The sequence below is a fragment of the Mandrillus leucophaeus genome, unplaced genomic scaffold (genome assembly GCF_000951045.1).
Source record: "Mandrillus leucophaeus isolate KB7577 unplaced genomic scaffold, Mleu.le_1.0 Scaffold98, whole genome shotgun sequence".
In the NCBI taxonomy this organism is placed as follows: Eukaryota; Metazoa; Chordata; class Mammalia; order Primates; family Cercopithecidae; genus Mandrillus; species Mandrillus leucophaeus.
This window is the reverse complement of record NW_012110696.1, coordinates 2,465,938-2,479,411: the sequence shown is the minus strand read 5'-3', so window position 1 is coordinate 2,479,411 and position 13,474 is coordinate 2,465,938. Positions and strand designations below refer to the sequence as shown.

The 13,474-nt window shown below is 50.7% G+C and overlaps 1 protein-coding gene across 3 annotated transcripts in view; it reads right to left on the bottom strand.

Moving 5' to 3' along the window:
• The window catches only part of GAK (cyclin G associated kinase), an 85,849-nt gene that overhangs the window by 69,172 nt on the left and 3,203 nt on the right, over positions 1 to 13,474 (bottom strand). The window lies entirely within an intron of this gene.

Below are 13,474 nucleotides of genomic sequence, written 5' to 3'. Positions count from 1 at the left end.
CCCCAGCGTGCACGGCCCCACACACACGGCCCCACCGTGCACGGCCCCACACACACAACCCCAGCGTACATGGCCCCAGCGTGCACGGCCCCACATACACGGCCCCAGCGTGCACGGCCCCCCTACGCATGGCCCCAGCGTGCAAAGCCCCACAAGCACGGCCCCAGTGTGCACGGCCCCACACGCACAACCCCAGTGTACATGGCCCCAGCGTGCACAGACCCACACACACAACCCCAGAGTACACGGCCCCAGCGTGCACGGTCCCCCACACACGGCCCCAGTGTGCACGGCCCCCTACGCACAGCCCCAGCGTGCATGGCCCCACACGCACAACTCCAGCGTACATGGCCCCAGCGTGCACGGCCCCACACACACGGCCCCAGCGTGCCGTGGCCCCAGTGCATACACCACTGCCTTTCACTTGCTCTACTCCAGAGACAGAAACGAGTAACCTAAGAACAGAGGTCAACAGGAGGGAAAAAACAAAACCACAAGCAGTTCTCTAAAGACAAAGGAAACTGATAAATTCTAGACAGACTGATCCAGAGAGAGAGAGAGAGAGAGAAAGAGGACAGATCACCAATACCCAGAACAAGAGAGGGGACCTCCTTCTCCGACGCCCAAAAGAGGAAAAGATATAAAAGAGAATACGCACCAACATCATTCACAAACGTGGACCCAAGAATTCTTCATAAAACAGCAAACCAAGCCCAACAAGACATCAAGAGCAGACTTGGTTTAACATTTGAAAATCAATTTAATTCTATTGTTTTGGGGTCTAATTTGCTTAGCTTTCTTTTAGCTTTCCGCAGTGGAAAAACCATGAAATTTGAAACTCTCAGCAAACGAGGAACAGAAAGAAACCTCCACGGCCTGATAGACGGCATCGTGAGAGACCAACAGGAACGCTGCATTTGATGGTGCAAAGTCAGGTCCTCCCCTCGAAAATCAGGAAGGAGGCAGGGATCCACGTTCTCACCACTGAGGGTCGACACTGTGAGGAAGTTCTCGCCAGCACCATCAGTCAAGAAAAAGAAATAAAAGGCATCCAGAAAAAGAAAGAAGTAAAATCTGGTGAAATCTACAAAAGAAAAGCTACTGTAACTAATAAACGCATTCCGGAAGGTTGTCGGGTTGTCGAATGTAAGAGCAACGTACAAAAACCACCTGCGCTTTCAGATGCCCGCGGTTAGGCAGAGATTTTTCAGATAGAGCACAAAAGCATGACCCATAAAAGAAAAATAATCACAAATGGACTTCAGGAATTTCTGCTTTCTGAAATACACTGGTCAGAGAATGAAAAGATAAATCACTACTAGGTTTTGCAAATCATATACCTAATAAGGGACTTCTATCGAGAAAATATTTTAAAAATCCAAGTAACAACAACAATTTTTTCTCTTCTCAGACGGGTCCTACTCTGTCACCGGGATGGACTGCAGAGGAACTCTCACAGCCCACTGCCTCGACCTCTGGGCTCAAGTGATCCTCCCACCTCAGCCTCCCAAGAAGCTGGGCTACAGGCATGTGTCACCACACCCAGCTAATTGCTTTATTTTTTGTAGAGACAAGGTTTTGCCAAGTTGCCCAGGTAGGTCTTAAATTCCAGGGCTGAAGCCTCTTGAAGTGCTGGGATTACAGGTATGAGCCGCCACGCCCAGAAAACAACAGAATTTTTAATGTGCAAAAGATATGAATAGACACATCACCAAAGACATACTTGTGACAAGCACACAACGTGTCGCACCACTGCCCATGAGAGACATGCAAACTGAAGCCGCTAAAATAGGACTCCACACCTAACAGAACATCCAACATTTAAAAACTGCCCAGACCAAGTGCTGCTGAGGATGTGCAGCGACTGGAATGCTTACGCACAGCTTTTGGAAATGGAAAATGGTACAATCACTCTGGAAAACATTTTGGCGATTTTTTTTTTTTTTTTTTGGACGGAGTCTCACTGTCGCCCAGGCTGGAGTGCAGTGGCACGATCTCGGCTCACTGCAAGCTCTGCCTTCCGGGTTCACGCCATTCTCCTGCCTCAGCCTCCCGAGTAGCTGGGACTAGAGGCACGGGCCACCATGTCCAGCTAATTTTGTTTTATATTTTTTAGTAGAGACGGGGTTTCACTGTGTTAGCCAGGATGGTCTCGATCTCCTGTCCTCATGATCATTGGCGATTTCTTAAAAAGGTTAACATAAACGAACAATCCAGCCCTGACATTACGCTGTTGTGTATTTACCCAAGAAAAATGAGGGCACGCGTGTGTACAAAGACTTGTATCCAGCAGCTTCATGCACAACAGCCTAAAAACGGAAACAACCCAAATGTCCATCAACAGGTGAGTGAACAAATTATTCACAGCTGTAACACAACCCGGCAATAAAAAGGATGAAACTGCTGTTACACGCAACAACGTGAATGACACACTAAAATGCAGTATGCCGAGTAAAAGAAGCCAGGCCAAAAAGAGTACATACCTACAGCTTTGTGTACAGAAAAGTCTAGAAAATGCAGACAAACCTATAGTAACAGAAAGTCAATCAGCGGTTTCCTGGGATGGAAACAGGAAAGCAGGGCGAAGGGTCACCACGGGGAGGAGGGAGACATGGCGCCGACGTGCATGCCCGCTGCCTTGATTAGCGCGGCAGACACAGTGTGTGACACACACAAACATGCATGACACAAGCCGAAACATTCAAAACATGCAGCCTGTATATCTCATTTTTATCTCAACACAACTGTTAAAATATTTAAATAATAAATAAATCTGTGAGGAAAAACACAGATGAAAGGAAGTAAACGGAAATCCATGAAATAGAAAATAGAAAACAGATGGCTCCACTGCTAAATTACACCAAACACTTAAGGAAGAAATCACAACAAGCTTATAAACAGTCTTTCATTAGAGAGAGGAGAAGAGTTCCCAGCCCATTTCTTGAGGTTGGCGTAACACTAACCAAAGAGGGTATAAAGACCAAATTAAGGAAAGAGATCACTCATGAGCACAGACACAAAAAATCCTCAAGAAAATACTAGCAAGTTGATTCCAGCAAAACATAATAAGGATAATACATCATGACCAGGTGGGATTCATCCCAGGAATGCAAGGTTGGTGTAACATTAAAAAAATCAATCACTGTAGTAAACGACATTAGCAGAATGGGGAACACTGGATCACCAACAAAATTTAGAAATGACAACTACAAAAAACTGACATCTAACACAAGACTTAATCGCGCTTTCTTGCTAAGACCAGGAACAAGGCAAGATGTCTGCTCTCAGCACTGGTAGACAACAATTTACTGGAAATCCTAGTTAATGCAAGAAAGCTAGAAAAATTAATAAAAGGCATAAAGATCAAAAAGGAAAAACTAACAAAAGACACAACACGTCAGTTAGCTGGGAAGAATAAGCTCAAGAGACCACTGTACGACATGGTGACTAGACAGTTAGTAATGAGATTACGTTCTTGAAAAATGCCCCCAAACTGATGACTATGACGCAGTACATGTGCTAACTAGCTAGATGTGGTCTTCCACGACGCAGATATACTTCAAAACATCATCGTGTACATGACAAAGACATCAATTTTATCTGTCAATTAAAAAATAGATTAAACACGAAAAAAAGGAGGAACTAAAACTCCCCTCATTTTCAGATGCCACGACTGGAAAGGCAGAAGGCTCGAAAGGCCTCAGCACCACATGACCTTAGCAGGGCAGGAGGAGGCCTCAGCGCCGCACGGCCTCAGCAGGGCCACAGGTCTTCTGGGTGCCTCGCCAGCCTCCTCCTCTCCAGCCACACCTGCTGCTTAGTTCCAATCCACCACATGAAGCACGTCCTTCCTGCTCATCTTCCTTACGCTTTCCCTGCACTATGAGTGATACTGCGTTAGAGATGTTAAAAGTAACATCAGTGATGCTGTGCTTTTTTGTTGCTGGTTTTTTGTCTTTTTTTTTTGAGATGGAGTCTTGCTCTGCCACCCACGCTGGAGTGCAGTGGTGTGATCTCAGCTCACTGCAACCTCTGCCTCCCAAGTTCAAGCGATTTTCCTGTCTCAGCCTCCCGAGTAGCTGAGATTACAGATGCCCACCAGCACACCTGGCTAATTTTTTGTATTTTTAGTAGAGATGGGGTTTCTCCATGTTGGTCAGGCTGGTCTTGATCTCCTGACCTCAAATGACCCACCTGCCTCGGCCGTCCAAAGTACTGGGATTATAGGTGTGAGCCACCACGCCCGGCCTGTTGTTGTTTTTGTTTTTTGTTTTTTGAGACGGAGTCTCGCTCTGTCACCCAGGCTGGAGTGCAGTGGCACCATCTCAGTTGACTGCAGTCTCCGCCTCCCAGGCTCAAGCGATCCTCTTGCCTCAGCCTCCCCAGTAGCTGGGACTGCAGACATGCGTCACTACACCCAGCTAATTTTTGTATTTTTAGTAGAGGTGGGGTTTCACCGTGTTGCCCAGGTTGGTCTCGAACTCCTGGCTTCAGGTGCGTTGGCCTCCCGAAGTGCTGGGATTACAGGCCTGAGCCACCGCGCCCGGCCCATCCAGATGATTTCTGACAGAGGCACAGAAGCAACCCCATGGAAGATCCACAAATGGTGCCGGACAATGAGCTTCATGTAAATGTCAGCCACATACAGTAATTCATCAAAATAAACACAGACATAAATGCACAACTGTGAAGGTTTAAAACTTTCAGAAAAACAAAGGAGACAAATCTTTAAGATAATGTGCTAAGAATCCTTAGCTGTGACAAGGCGTGATTCATAAAAGGAAAAAACAACAAATCAGACTTCACAATGAAAAACTTTGGATGTGCAAAAGACCCAGTTTTGGTTTTTAATTAACTGGTCTGAGTTTGCATCCAAAAAGACCCTGTTTAGGGGATGAAGAGACAAGCTGCAGACCAGGAAAAGATACTTGAGAACACTGTGTCTACAAAGGACTTGCATCTACAATAAAGAACACTCAAAACTTGGTCAAAAAAACATAATTAGAAAGTGCACAAAAGACATGAACCAACATTTCACCACTGAAGATATGCAGATGGCAAAGCAGCACTCCCAAGCTATTGGGAAAATGCAAATCAAAGCCACAAGGAGGTATCACTACACATGTATCACGAGGATCACAATAAAAATGACGACGCCAAATGCTGGGGAGTATAAAGAGAAACTCACTGTTACGGACTGAACTGTGTCCCCCCAAAGTGCGTCTGTGGAAGCCCCAGATGACCCTATGTGGAGACGGGCCTGAAGTCATTAAGGATAAATAAGGTCCTATGAGTGGGGCCCTAATCCAATAGGACTGCTGTCCTTGTAAGATGAAGACACACCAGAGATGCCAGCATCCCCTCAGCAAAAAGGCAGCACTGGCCGTGCGCGGTGGCTCAGGCCTGTAATCCCAGCACTTTCGGAGGCCGAGGCGGGCGGATCACTTGAGGTTAGGAGTTTGAGACCAACCTGGGCAACATGGTGAAACCCTGTCTCTACTAAAAACACAAAAATCAGCAGAGCAAGGTGGCAGGCGCCTGCAATCCCAGCTGCTCGGGAGGCTGAGGCAGAGAATTGCTTGAACCCGGGAGGCGGAGGTTGCAGTGAGCCGAGATCGCACCACTGCACTCCAGCCTGGGTGACAGAGCGAGACTCTATCTCAAAGAAAGAAGAGAGAAAAAAAAAAAGGCAGCATCTGCAAACCAGCAAGAGAGGCCTCTCCAGGAATCAGCACTGACAGCATCTTGCTCTTGGCCTTCGAGCCTCCAGAACTGCGAGACTGAATTTCTACTGCTCCCCTACTCAGTCTGGAGTATTTTGTTACGGCAGTCTAACCAGGCTGATACGCTCCTACATTGCTGGTGGGAATGTATGGCCACTCAAGAAACAATCTGGCAGTTTTCTAACAAACTAAACACATAATTACCACACGTGAACCAGCAACTGCACTCTTAGACATTTACCCCAGAAATGAAAACGTATATTCACACAAAAACCCATATGCGAGTGTCACAGCAGCTTTATTTGTAATAGCCAAAACTGGAAACAGCCAGATGTCCTTCCACGGGTGGCTGGCTGGGCAAGCCGCGCACATTCACACAGAGGAGTCTCGCCACAGGAAACGAGCTACTGACACACACAACCGCCTGAAGAATTCTGCACTTCCCCTTACACAGCATCCTTCGGATGACAAAATCACACACAGAGCAAACACTAGAGGTTTCCAGGGGCTAAGGAAATGGCGAGGCTGTGAGAGGTGGCACGAGGGCTCCCTGCGGGGACGGAGCCTTCCACAGCTTCACCTGCACCAGGGTCGGCATCCCGACTGTCACCAATGTGGAAACTGGGCAAGGGTCTGAAATATAAAAGATCTCCATCTTTTCTCACAGCTGCGTGGGAACCGACAATGAACTCAAAACAATACAGTTTATTTTAAAATAACGGTAATGTATAAAACATTAAAGAAGGGCATGCCAGGCACCTCCAAGACCCTGTCGTACACCTTTTACCGCACATAGTTTGCCAATTAAGAAACAGGCACAGGCCAGGCACAGTGGCTCACACCTGCAATCCCAGCACTTTGGGAGGCTGAGGCAGGAGGATGGCTCACACCTGCAATCCCAGCACTTTGGGAGGCTGAGGTGGGAGAATCACTTGAGCCCAGGAGTTCTGAGAACAGCCTACAGGAAGCCTAACAAGACTCCATCTCTACCAGAAATAAATTAAAAATTAGCCAGGCGTGGTGGTAAGTGCCTGTGGTCCCAGCTACCTGAGGTGGGAGGACTGCTTGAGCCCAGGAGATCAAGATTGCAGTGAGCCATGATCGTGCCACTGCACTCCAGCCTGCGCAACAGAGCAAGACCTCATCTCAAGCGCAGGGAGTGCAGGGGTGGGGAGTGGAGGAACAAAGACATCAAATGCTCAGGCCAGGCCAGATCTCAAGGCCCAGGTTCCCTGAGGCAGACTGGCCTGAGACAGCAGAGTGACCACAGCTAAGGCTTGCCTTCTCTTTCTCACATAAATTATATAAATATGTAAACATAAGACCTGTATCCAAAATAAGCAGAGACTCTCCCAACTCCTGCCCAATAAAAAACGGACAAAAAGGTCAGGTGCGGTGGCTCATGTCAGTAATCCCAGCATTCTGGCAGGCCAAGGCAGGAGTTTGAGACCAGCCTGACCAACATAGTGAAACCCCATCTCTACTACAACACACAAAATTAGATGGGCCTGGTGGTGTGCGCCTGTAATCCCAGCTACTTGGGAGGCTGAGGCAGCAGAATTGCTTGAACCTGGGAGGTGGAAATTGCAGTGAGCCAAGATGGTGCCACTGCACTCTAGCCTGGGCAAGACTCTGTCTCAAAACAAACAAACAAACAAACAAACCATTGCTGAACATCATTATCATCAGGGAAATTCCAATGAAATCACAGTGAGATCGACACCACTGCACACCCACAAGAATGGACACAATCAAACTGAAAGAGCACAAGACACACTGGTGAGGAAGTGGAGCGCCAGGGACTCTCCACCGTGGCTGGTGGAAATGCAACATGGTGCAGGTGCTGTGGAAAGAGATTTGGTTGCTTCATGTGAAGTTCAACCTAAATCCAATCTCTAAATCGGCAATCCCACTCCTCGGTGTTTTTTACCCAAGACAAAGGAAAACACATCTGCACAAAAAGACTTGGAAAAAAATGTTCTCAGCGACTTTATTCGTAACAGCGGATGTGATTTGGATCTTTATTCGTAACAGCGGATACGGTTTGGATCTGTGTTCCCACGCAAATCTCATGTTCACCTGTGACCCCCATTGTTGGAGGAGAGGCCTGGTGGGAGGTGACTGGATCATGGGGACGGAGTTCCACCCGGGGGGCTGCTCTCAGGATAGTGAGTGCTCTCCTGTGAGATCTGGTTAGACACTGGGGAGGGAGTCCTCCCCACACACCCGCCGGGGGGCTGCCCTCAGGATAGTGAGATCTGGTTGGGTCATGAGGGTGGAGTTGGGGCGGGGGCTGTTCTTAGGATAGTGAGATCTGGTTGGGTCATGAGGACGGAGTTGGGGGGGGCTGCCTCGGGACAGTGAGATCTGATTGGGTCATGAGGACAGAGTTGGGGGGGGCTGCCTCGTGACAGTGAGATCTGACTGGGTCATGAGGACGGAGTTGGGGGGGAGCTGCCTCGGGATAGTGAGATCTGATTGGGTCATGAGGACGGAGTTGGGGGGGGGGGCTGCCTCGGGACAGTGAGATCTGATTGGGTCATGAGGACGGAGTTGGGGGGGGCTGCCTCGGGACAGTGAGATCTGATTGGGTCATGAGGACGGAGTTGTGGGGGCGCTGCCTCGGGATAGTGAGATCTGACTGGGTCATGAGGATGGGGGTGGGGTGGGGGGGCTGCTCTCAGGATAGTGAGATCTGATTGGGTAATGAGGGCGGCGTTCCCCCCCAACCCCGGGGGGCTGCTCTCAGGATAGTGGGTGCTCTCCTGTGAGATCTGGTTGCCTGAAAGTGCGGCACCTCCCCCTCACTCTCTTCCCTGCCTCCCCTTTGCCTTCCACCAGGACTGAGAGTCCCCTGAGGCCTCCCAAGCCATGCTTCCCGTACAGCTTGAGGAACAGTGACCCAATTACACCTCTTTTCCTCACAAATCACCCAATCTCAGGTATTTCTTTGTGCAGTGTGAGAACGGACTATTACAATAGCCCAAAATGGAAACAACCCAAACATCTATCAACAAGTGAGTGGATTTAAAAGCTGTGGTACATCCACACAAACTGAATCCAACTCAGCAATAAACGGAACACATTTCTGATACAAACATCACAAGGAAACCTCAAAACTACGAACGTCAAGAAAAGCAGCCAGCCAGAAAAGCACACAGGGTAGGATTCGACATTCACAATGGTCATAACAGCAAAACCAGTCATGGTGAGCCGAAGCCAGGAGCAAGGGCTCACCTGGCCAGGTGAGGGGGAAGGATGACTGGAACGGGGCACGAGGAGTTTCTGGAGTAACTTGACTGTCCTCCATTGCAACAGGTGTTTTAGCTACACAGGGAAAAGCACTTGTCAAAGCACTTAAATTCAACATATTTTAGTGTTATGTCCATAATAATTTAAATTTCTTTAACTAAAAGAAAAACAGGCCGGGGGCAGCAGCTCCTGCCTGCAATCCCAGCACTTTGGGGGGCCAAGGCAGGCAGATCACCTGAAGTCAGGAGTTCGAGGCCAGCCTGGCCAGTATGGCGAAACCCTGTCTCTATTAAAAATACAAAAATTACAGGAGGCTGAAGCAGGAGAATGGCGTGAACCCGGGAGGCGGAGCTTGCAGTGAGCCGAGATCGCGCCACTGCACTCCAGCCTGGGCAACAGAGCGAGACTCCATCTCAAAAAAAAAAAACAAAAAACAAAAATTAGCCTGGTGTAGAGGCACGCGCCTGTAATCCCAGCTACTTGGGAGGTTAAGACACGAGAATCTCTTGAACCTAGGAGGAGGAGGTTGCTGTGAGCTGAGATTACACCACTGCACTCCAGCCTGGGCAACAGAGCAAGACTCCATCTCAAAAAAAATAAAAATAAAAAAATAACAGGCACAGGATATGAATGTGCAAAGCCAGAAGGGGAGGTTGAGCAACAAATAAGCGTTATCAAACTCACTACTCAGAAAGGCACAAATCAAAGCTTGATACTTTCTAATCCCATCAAAATTCCCAGATAAAGCCAACACCCAGGGGACACTCCAAGGACTCGGGACGCTAGAGTCTGCTGCCCCCGAGCAGCCTGCAGGCCCCATGAGCAGAGCTGGGCAACCTTCCCCCACACAGCCACCAGCGTCCATGCAAGGGGCTGAGGACACCTCTCACCAGGATGGGTGTAGGATGCACGGGGCACGCTGGGGATAGTACAGAGTGCCGGGGGACAGTGAGGTCAGCACAGGACCACTACAGGCAGATCTGAGTATCTTTTTTAATCAACTTGGCTGCTTTTAAGAAAGACACTTTTCTAACATAAAATACTACACACCAACACTTTCAATACACACATAATTCACCCCACTACAGAGTGAATGTGTCCCTTCCAAAATTCCTGTGTGAAATCCTAATACCCAAAGTGATGGTGTTAGGAGGTGGGGCCTCCTTGGGGGTGATTAGGCCATCAAGGTGGAGCCCTCAGGACTGGGATTACTGCCGTAATAAAGGAAGCCCCAGAGAGCACTCCCTCACCACTTTCGCCCTGTGAGGACACAGCAAGAAGGTGCTGGACCCTCACCAGACACCAGATCTGCCGGCGCCTTGCGCCTGGACTTCCAGCCTGCAGAGCCGTGAGGAATCAACGTCTGTGGTTCACAGGCCCCCAGCATACGATATTGTTACAGGAGCAGGGATGGACTGGGACAGACACAGGGATGCGTGCCCACGCAGACACAACCACGAGCGATTCACCAGGAGTCCACGGAGCGCAGCAGGAGGAATGGGGAGCGGCCCAGCCCAACCATCACCTCTCCCCGTGGTGAGCCCACCCCAAGGGGTCCTTTCCCACAGTGACCTCCCTGAACAGCTAACTCACCCCAGGGGGTCCTCCCTGACAGTGACCTCCCCAAAGGGCGAATTCACCCCAGGGGGTCCTCTCCCCACAGTGACCTCACTGAATGGCTAACTCATCCCAGGGGGTCCTCCCTGACAGTGACCTCCCCAAAGGGCGAATTCACCCCAGGGGGTCCTCCCGGACGGGGTCCTCCCCAAACAGCTAATACACCCCAGGGGTTCCTCCCCACCCATCCCCCGCCGACAGTGACCTCCCTGAATGGCTAACTCAGGGGGTGACTGAGTTACCAGGGGGTCCTCCCCGACAGTGACCTCCCCAAAGGGCAAATTCACCCCAGGGGGTCCTCCCGGACGGGGTCCTCCCCGAACAGCTAATTCACCCCAGGGGTTCCTCCCCACCCATCCCCCGCCGACAGTGACCTCCCTGAACGGCTAATTCAGCTGAGGGGGTCCTCCCCAGACAGTGATGTCCCCGTATGTCACAGACAAAAACCACGGAAGTAACACAGGCTTGTTCCTGCCAAGGGTTAGGTCAGCCGCAGCCTGTCACACTCCGCCCCAGCAGCCTCTGCTACCTTAGCTGCTCAGACATCTCCTGCAGGGCACAATGCGCAGACCAGCGGGGGGCGGGCAGGGCCCTAAGGACACCTCCCTCGGGCTCCAAGCCCCCACTTCACAACGCCACCTCTGGCAAGTGACTAATCTCCACAAATCAGTTACTTGCTAATCGCGCTTTTTGCAGAAGAGAAAAGTAATCTCACTTTTCTCTTCTGCAAGATGGGGGTAATTACAGTACCCACTTTCCAGGGCTACTGTGAGGACCACATTGTTGGGAACAAGCCCCCCAAAATCTGGCCATAAACTGGCCCCCAAACCGGCCATAAACAAAATCTCTGCAGCACTGTGACATGTTCGTGATGCACATAATGCCCGCTGGAAGGTTGTGGGTTTACCAGAATGAGGGCAAGGAACACCTGGCCCACCCAGGACGGAAAACCGTTTAAAGACATTCTTAAGCCACAAACAATACCATGAGCGATCTGTGCCTTAAGGACATGCTCCTGCTGGAGTTCACTAGCCCAACCTATTCCTTTAATTCAGCCCATCCCTTCATTTCCCATAAGGGATACTTTTAGTTAATTTAGTATCTATAGAAACAACGCTAATGACTGGCTTGCTGTTAATAAATACGTGGGTAAATCTCTGTTCGGGGCTCTCAGCTCTGAAGGCTGTGAGACCCCTGATTTCCCACTTCACACCTCTGTATTTCTGTGTGTGTGCCTTTAATTCCTCTAGCACCGCTGGGTTAGGGTCTCCCCGACAGAGCTGGTCTCCGCACACACAATCCACATAAAGCACTACAGACTGAGCTCGGCAAATACTAACAGCCCCTAAATGTTGCCATGGTGGTTCTGACCATTACTATTTCACACTGGGAACTAGTCAAAGTGGACAAAGGTTCATGATCAAGCCGTCAACCTGGAAGTGAAGGGGGTATGAGGAGAGCCGCGAGAGGGCAGCCACTCTGTGATGGGGAGGGTCATGAGAGGGCAGCTACTCATGTGGCAGAATATGAGCCTCACAGGCCTGATGACCTAGAACCAACTACCCAAGCCCCAGAGACCCTGGGTACCTGCGCTCCGCACTGCCCCGCACCCGTCCCTGGTTACCTGCGCTCTGCACTGCCCCGCACCCCTCCCTGCTCACCTGCGCTCTGCACTGCCCCACACCCGTCCCTGGTTACCTGAACTCTGCACCGCCCCGCACCCCTCCCTGGTTACCTGCGCTCTGCACCCTCTCGCAACCTCTGCACCCTCCCGCAACCGTCCCTGGTTGCCTGCGCTCCGCACTGCCCCGCACGCCTCCCTGGTTACCTGCGCTCTGCACCGCCCAGCAACTGCCCCTGGTTACCTGCGCTCTGCACTGCCCCGCACCCCTCCCTGGGTGAGTGCAGCCCCCGCACTTCAGGCTCTGGGTCCAGCAGAGGTACAAAGAAGCAAGGATGGCAGAACCTTGGTGGCCAAGAGAACAGCACAGAGCTTCAGAGGCTGGTGCCCTCAGTCCCAAGTCCTATGTGGGAAGAGGGTGTGCTACAAGGCTGGCTCGCCACAGCAACCTAAGGGTCTATTTTTTTTTTTGAAATAGAGTCTCGCTCTGTCGCCCAGGCTTGGAGTCCAATGGCGCGATCTCGGCTCACTGCAGCCTCCGCCTCCCAGGTTCAAGTGATTCTCCTGCTTCAGCCTCTTGAGTAGCAGGACTACAGGCACATGCCACCACGTCCAGCTAATTTTTGTATTTTTAGTAGATAATGGGGTTTTGCAATGTTGGCCAGGCTGGTTTCGAACTCCTGACCTCAGGTGATCTGCCCACCTCTGCCTCCAAAGTGCTGGGATTATAGGCATGAGCCTTTGTGCCTGGCCGGGTCTATCTACTTTTAAGATCTGTCTAAGACTGGACACATTAGCTCACGCCTGTCATACCAGCACTCTGGGAGGCCAAGGCCGGGGGATCACGTGGGCCCTGGAGTTCAAGGCCGCAGTGAGTCGTGATCGTTCCACTGCACTCAGCCTGGGCAACAGAGCCAGACTCTTTCCAGTAAAAGAAAATGATCTCAAGTGTACCCTGCAGAGGTCACGCAGGGCCAGCATGTGGCCTCCCCCCACCACCGAGCCCACCTTGGAAACATGGGGCCTCCCTGCCACTGCGCCCACCTGGGAGGGTTTCTGAAACTTGCGGCCAAGAGTCTTGTCTGTACCACACAATTCTGCACCTGTCAGTACTAAACATTCCCGGTGCCCTCACCCAGTCCAGAATTCCACGTAAGTGAAGGGAGGAAGCCTCCAAAAGCCATGTCAAAGAGGAAGAAGGGTGGAAAGCCAGGATCACAAACAAGTGGCCCTGGGGGTGCGAGTAGGCTGTGCCCTCCCC